Source organism: Pipistrellus hanaki, assembly GCF_964339955.1.
Source record: "Pipistrellus hanaki genome assembly, chromosome: 1".
Lineage (NCBI taxonomy): Eukaryota > Metazoa > Chordata > Mammalia > Chiroptera > Vespertilionidae > Pipistrellus > Pipistrellus hanaki.
This window is the reverse complement of record NC_140503.1, coordinates 104,035,447-104,042,569: the sequence shown is the minus strand read 5'-3', so window position 1 is coordinate 104,042,569 and position 7,123 is coordinate 104,035,447. Positions and strand designations below refer to the sequence as shown.

Below are 7,123 nucleotides of genomic sequence, written 5' to 3'. Positions count from 1 at the left end.
GCATGTTCCTTGGTTGTGGGCACATCCCCAGTGGGGGGGGTGCAGGAGGCAGCTGATCGATGATTCTCTCTCATTGATGTTTCTAACCCTCTATCCCACTCTCTTCCTCTCTGTAAAAAATCAACAAAATATATTTTTAGAAAAAAATAAGAGAGAAACATGAATAAAGAAATGGACAACACACACAGAGGAATATTATTCAGCCATGAAAAAAAGAATAAACTTTTGCCATTTGTGATAAGATGGATAGACTAGAGGGTTATTATGCTAAGTGAAATAAGTCAGAAAAAGACAAATATTTTATCATTTAACTTATGTGTGGAGTCTAAAAATTAAACAAATGAACAAATAAACCAACTCATAGATACGAAAAATCTGATAGTTTCCAGAGGATAGAGTGGTGAGGGTATGGGAAAAAAGGTGAAGGGGATTAAGAGGTACACACTTAAAACATATATTAGTCACACAGATGTTAAGTACAGCATAGGGAATGCATTCAATAATATCACAATAATTTTATGCAGTGATAGATGGATAGTGATTTTCTGTGATGATCACTTCATAAGCTATATAAATGGTTTTTTAAAATTTAATAAATTTTTATTATTCAGATTATTACAGTTGTTCCTCTTTCCCACCCCCCCCCATAGCTCCCCTCCACCTGATTCCTATCACACCCTCTTGCCTTACTTCCCCCCATTGTCTTCATCCATAGGTGTACGATTTTTGTCCAATCTCTTCCCACACCCCCCATGCTCCTTTCCCACTGAGAATTGTCAGTCCATTCCCTTTCTATGCCCCTGATTCTATTATATTCACCAGTTAATGCTGTTCATCAGATTTTTTATTCACTTAAATTTTAGATTCACTTGTTGATAGATATGTATTTGTTGTTCATGACTGATATCTTTACCTTCTTCTTCCTCTTCTTAGAGAATACCTTTCAGCATTTCATATAATACTGGTTTGGTGGTGATGAACTCCTTTAGCTTTTTCTTATCTGTGAAGCTCTTTATCTGACCTTCAATTCTGAATGATAGCTTGGCTGGGTAGGATAATCTTGGTTGTAGGTTCTTGTTATTCATCACTTTGACTATTTCTTGCCACTCCCGTCTGGCCTGCATAGTTTTGTTGAGAAATCAGCTGACAATCATGTGGGTGCTCCCTTGTAGGTAATTAACTGTTTTTCTCTTGCTGTTTTTAATATTCTCTGTCTTTTTCTCTTGGCATTTTAATTATGACGTGTCTTGGTGTGGTTTTCTTTGGATTCCTTTTGTTTGGGGTTTTGTGTGCTTCCTGGACTTGTAAGTCTATTTCTTTCACCAGGTGGGGTAAGTTTTCAGTCGTTGTTTCTTCAAATAGGTTTTCCGTATCTTGCTCTCTCTCTTCTTCTGGAACTCCCATAATTCTGATGATGGAACACTTGAAGTTGTCCCAGAGGCTTCTTACACTACCTTCAAATTTTTGGATTCTTTATTCTTTTAGCTTTTCCAGTTGAGTGATTTATGCTTCTTTGTATTGCACATCTTTGACTTGATTCTTGTGTTCCTCTACTTTGCTTTTGTGTAATATTTTTCAATTTTAGTCAGTGTATATTTAATTTCTAGTTGGTCCTTTTCCATATTCTCGAGAGTCTCTCTCATATTCTCGAGGGTCTCATTAAATTTATTAGCCTTTTCTAGAAAATTCTTGAAAAACCTTATAACCGTGATTTTGAATTCTATCTCCAGTCATTTGTTTTCCTTCATTTCTTTTGTGATCTGTTGCTTTGTCTCTGCATTTTCACTGCTTCCCTGAGTTGGTAGGGTAGTTTTGTGTGCTTGGTGTCCTATATGGGCCAGTGGCTTGGCCTCCCCAGTTATCTCAGGTGGACACTCTTGGTGAACCCTTTGTGGACTGTGTGTACAGCCTTGTTGTAGTTACGTCTTGATTGTTGTTAGTATCAGTGGGAGTTGACCTGCAGGCCAATTGGCTGTGAGATCAGCTGTGTCTATGCTGGAAGAAAACCTTATTTGACTGCAGGCCAATTGGCTGTGAGATCAGCTGTGTCTATCCCAGGAGAAAACCTTATTTGACTAGACTTGCAAAATTGCAAAAGCCTCTGTGCTCAGCTTGGATGTGGCAGAGTTTCAGGGTGGAGCCTACAGCCTTGGCTTCCCATCAGTCCTGCCATATGAGATTCCTGAGTCTCAGTGTTCCTTAGTGTCCCTCAGTACTCGCTGCAAGCACCTCAAGTTTCGCCCGCTGCCAGACAGTTTAGTCTCTCCCCCAATGAATCTGGATTCCCATATTCTCACCTGGAACTGGGGTTCAGTGCAGTCAGAACTGGGGTTCAGCGCAGCCTAGAGCTTTTGTCTCCTTCCTGCTAGGGCAATCCAGCAGTACAGTCAAGAGTCCTTCCTCAGTGCACATTCATGTGCGTGCCTCCAGAGCTCTGCCTTTTGCCACTCCCATGAGTTTCCGCCTTACAGCCCAGATTCCCTCCATATGAGCCTGGTTCCCCAGGGTCTCGCCTGGAACTGGGGTCCAGTGCAGTCGGAACTGCGGTTCAGCGCAGTCAGGAGCTCTTATTTCATTCCTGCTAGAGAAGGCCAGCCAGGCACTCATCCACCCGCTCCTCTCCCATTCCATCCTCTCCACACATACGCTCCCGTGTCTCCTTACCTCAGGCTTTTACAGCTCCTCTGATTTTCCTTGTGGTTTTCTCTTTCTTTCTAGTTATAGAATTTCCAGTCTGTCAATGATGTGGGCTGAGAATCGCAAGAGATGTAAGAGAAAAGTCATGGAAGAAAGATGTCACAGAAGTCTAAGAAAAAAGAATTTCAAAGTAGTGATCAAAATCTCAAAATACAAGGGAAGGCCAAATAACATTTTACACTATTTATTTATTTACCTTTTGTATTTTATTATTTTTTTATTGTTTAAAGTATTACATATAGTAGTACATATATCTCCTTTCCCCCCACCATTGACCTTCCCCCAACCTCTCTTAACCCCTGTCACATGCCCTCATCCCACCTCCCCCCGCCCACCCTCGTGTCTTGTGACCATTGGTTGTGCTTATATGTATGCACACAAGTCCTTTGGTTGATCTCTTTCCTCCTCTCCCCAACACTCCCCAGCCTTCCTGCTGTAATTTGACAGTCTATTTGGTACTTTACTGCCTCTGTATCCATCTGTTTGTTCATCAGGTTATAATGTTTTTTATTTTCCATAAATGAGTGAGATCATGTGGTATTTTTCTTTCATTGTCTGGCTTATTTCACTTAACATAATGCTCTCCAGGTCCATCCATGCTGCTGCAAATGGTACAAATTCTTTCTGTTTATAGCAGTGTAGTACTCCATTGTCTAGATGTACCAATGTTTTCTAATCCACTCATCTGTTGATGGGCATTTAGGCTGTTTCCAAATCTTAGCTATATTGAATTGTGCTGCTATATATAGGGGTGCATATATCCTTTCTGATTGGCATTTCTAGTTTCCTGGGATACATTCCTAAAAGTGGGATTACTGGGTCAAATGGGAATTCTATTTTTAGTTTTTTGAGGAAACTCCATACTGTTCTCCACAGTGGCTGTACCAGTCTGCATTCCCACCAGCAGTGCATGAGGGTTCCTTTTTCTCGCATCCTTGCCAGCACTTGTCGTTTGTTGATTTGTTGATGACTACCTTTCTGACAGGTGTGAGATGGTACTGCATTGTCGTTTTGATTTACCTCTCGGATAATTAGTGACTTTGAGCATGATTTCATATGTCTCTTAGCCTTCCTTTTGTCTTCTTTCAAAAAGATTCTATTTAGGTCCATTTCCCACTTTTTTTTATTGGATCACTTATTTTTTAGTAAGTTGTATAAGTTCCCTGTAGATGTTGGAGATTAAACCTTTATCAGTGATAACATTTGCAAATATGTTCTCCTATACAGTGGGCTTCTTTAATGTTTTGTTGATTGTTTCTTTTGCTGTAAAAAAGCTTTTGATTTTCTCTTTAGCTTCCATTTGTTTATTTTCTCTTTAGCTTCTATTGCCCTAGGAGTGCTATCGGTGAAGAAATTGCTTCAGCATATGTCTCAAATTTCTCTGCCTGTGCATTACTCTAGTATTTATATGGTTTTCCATCTTATGTTTAAGTCCTTTATCTATTTTGTTTATTTTTATGTATGGTGTAAGTTGGTGGTCTAATTTTTTTTTTCATGTATCTGTCCAATTTTCCCAACATCATTTATTGAAGAGACTATCTTAACTCAATTGTATGTTCATGCCTCCTTTGTCAAGTATTAATTTAGTATAGTGGTTTGGGTCGATATCTGGGTTCTCTATTCTATTCCATTCATCTATATGTCTGTTCTTGTGTCAGTACCAGGCTGTTTTAAGAACCGTGGCTTTGTAATACAGCTTGAAATCTGGTATTGAGATGCCTCCTACTTTGTTCTTCTCTTTCAGGATTGCTGTGACTATTTTTTAAAAAAAATATATATATATTCCAGGTGAATTTTTAGAGAATTCTTTCTGTGAAATATGCTATTGGTATTTCATTGAATACAGAGATTGCTTTGGGTAGTATAGATATTTTAATTATGTCTGTTTATGTCTTCCTCTATCTCTTTTTTTAGTGTCCTGTAGTTTTCTGAATATAGGTCTTTTCCCTTCTTAGTTAAGCTTATTCCTAGGTATCTTTTTTTTTTTTTTTTTTTTTTTTTTTTTGGTGTTATGGTAAATGGGATAACTTTTTTAGTCTCTCTGTAAGTTCATTATTGGTATATAGAAATGTCATAGATTTCTTGGCATTAATTTGTATCCTGCTACATTGCCAGATTCATTTATTAAATCTAATAATTTTTGGATAGAGTCTTTGGGGTTTTTTATGCACAATATCATGTCATCTGAAAATAAGGTCAGCTTTACTTCTTTTCCAATTTGGATGTCTTTTGTTTCTTCTTCTTGTCTAATTGCAATGGCTAATATTTCAAGTATTATGTCAAACAGGAGTGGTGAGAGTGGTCATCCCTGTCTTCTTCCTATTCTTAGGGGAAATAGTTTTAGTTTTTGCCCATTGAGTATGATGTTAGCTGTGGGTTTATGGTGTCTGGTTATGTAGTTCTCCTTCTCCTTTCCATGAGGGAGTGTAGAGCTCCTCTGAATCTGCGTGCTTCTGGCACTTAGGGACCCATGTTCTCGAGTAGGTGGGTTTTGTAGTTGTAGATTCCCCGGGCTTTAAAGCTTCCAATAACATCCACTTTCCCCTTCAAGAAGGCACAGAATCCGTGTCCAAATCAGTCACTCTGGGAGGGAACCCAGCAGCTGTGGGGGCTGCTGGTTAGGGGATCCCAATACAGCAAATCCCAATGTGGAGTATAGCTGTCCCTCAACACACCAACAAACACACCCTATGTGACCACACAACCTCTTTGTTTTCTCACTCACACACTTACCTTGCAGTCTTCCTTCCCATCAGCAGCCATCTTCTTTCTCATGTTTTACACTTTTTTCAAAAAATGTCCCTTGATTGGTAGCATGTCAGTTATTGTTGGCCTCAGTGAGTGCCTTCATGAAGACTGGATGGGAAGTGGACACAAATTTGAAATTGTTCAGGCAACCTGACTGAGAAAAAGCAAGACTGTCTTTAATTTATTTGAATATAGGGGAGATTTGCCTATTTGTGTGCTGAGAAAAAAGAAGCCATTCACAAGAAAGTGTTTTGAGAGGAAATGGACACAAGCTCAGATATAGTTGAGAATCCAGCTTCATTCTATTTCTGAGTGTAATGTTTAATAGCAAGATATCTGGTGCAGAGTGGGAAATGGCTGATGGCCCGGTGAGGAACAGGGCAGAATTAACTAGATGAGCTTTGTCAACGTAAGACATTCAACCTTGTGTTGTGAGTTTGAGTCAAATTGTCAACAATTGCTGGGAAGCAAAATCTCAATGGATTGAGACAATGCTATAGAAAATGGCAGTTTTGCACCTTATTTTATACATTACAATTACCGTATTTTCCGGCGTATAAGATGACCCCCTAATTTTACAGTTAAAACATAGGTTTAGGCCTATATTCGCTGTATAAGGCTACCCCCCACTTCCGAGGCAACACCAGTTCTTTTTTTAATAGGCCGCCTCTCTGACTCTGGCCAATCTGAGCAGGCTTTTTACTAGAACACAGTGTAGCTTCGGGTACAGAACATGTATAATTTGCAAGCATAAAAAGCCTGCTTGGATTGGCTGAGTTAGAGAGGCGGTCTGAGCAGCCTTGCAGTGATTGGTGAGGAATTGAGTTGGAAAATTCGTTTAGCAGCATATCGAGACGTTTTTCGGGATATACTCGGCGTATAAGACGACCCCCGATTTTCGGTTGACTTTTTTTCTTTTACACCAGAAAATACAGTAAAAGAGGCAATGTATGTTAGTTACATGAAGCCAATTGGTAATAGATTAGTGAGTCAGGAGAGAGCAAAGCAGGGAAATCTCTGCAATTGGATTAAAAGTAAAATAATGGACTTCTTTTACTTAGATAGGTACTGGAGAGTTAACAATTAACTCAATAACGTGAGGGGATTTGTGGTCTCTCAAGAGCAGTGCTTGTGCCTTGAGGGTTTTAGAACAAGGTAAATTACTTTGACTTTACTACAATATGTTACTGTAGACAACATAGACAGGTTCAGTTTAGGTAAAGATTGACTTTTGTCAAGAAAGATATAAGCCTAGGACATGACTGCCCACCATAAATTGCTTTTAGTTAATAAAGTTTTTATTTAATTTTTTGTGGTTACTTTAGGCCTCTTTTCATCCACAGCTTGATTCCATATTCCCTGAGTACCAATTCTGAATCAGCCTAGCTTTGTAACCATGAACAAGTCATTTAATCTTTCTATATCCATTTATTTATGAGAAGGGACATAGTAGAGGTATCTGTGTAATCTATAATAATAAAAGTGTAATATGCTAATATGACTGTGTAATCTATAATAATAAAAGATTATTATCATAATCTCTGTCAAATGAAGAAAATACTGATACCTAAATCAGTAGTTGGGATGAAGATTAAACAAGTTAATGTCCAATAAAGTGCTTATAACAGTGCCTGAAAGAGCAAGCACATAAAAATGTCATTTTTCACAAATATCTTCA

At 38.6% G+C, this 7,123-nt stretch overlaps 1 long non-coding RNA gene across 1 annotated transcript; it reads right to left on the bottom strand.

Annotated features, from left to right (window-relative positions):
• Window positions 1–721: 721 nt before the first annotated feature.
• On the bottom strand, window positions 722–6,875 carry LOC311629798. The gene is made up of 3 exons (XR_014796259.1): window positions 5,431–6,875; window positions 2,067–2,806; window positions 722–2,007 (listed from the first exon to the last, which is right to left on the bottom strand). It is a non-coding gene; the product is annotated as an uncharacterized lncRNA (long non-coding RNA).
• Window positions 6,876–7,123: the final 248 nt, after the last annotated feature.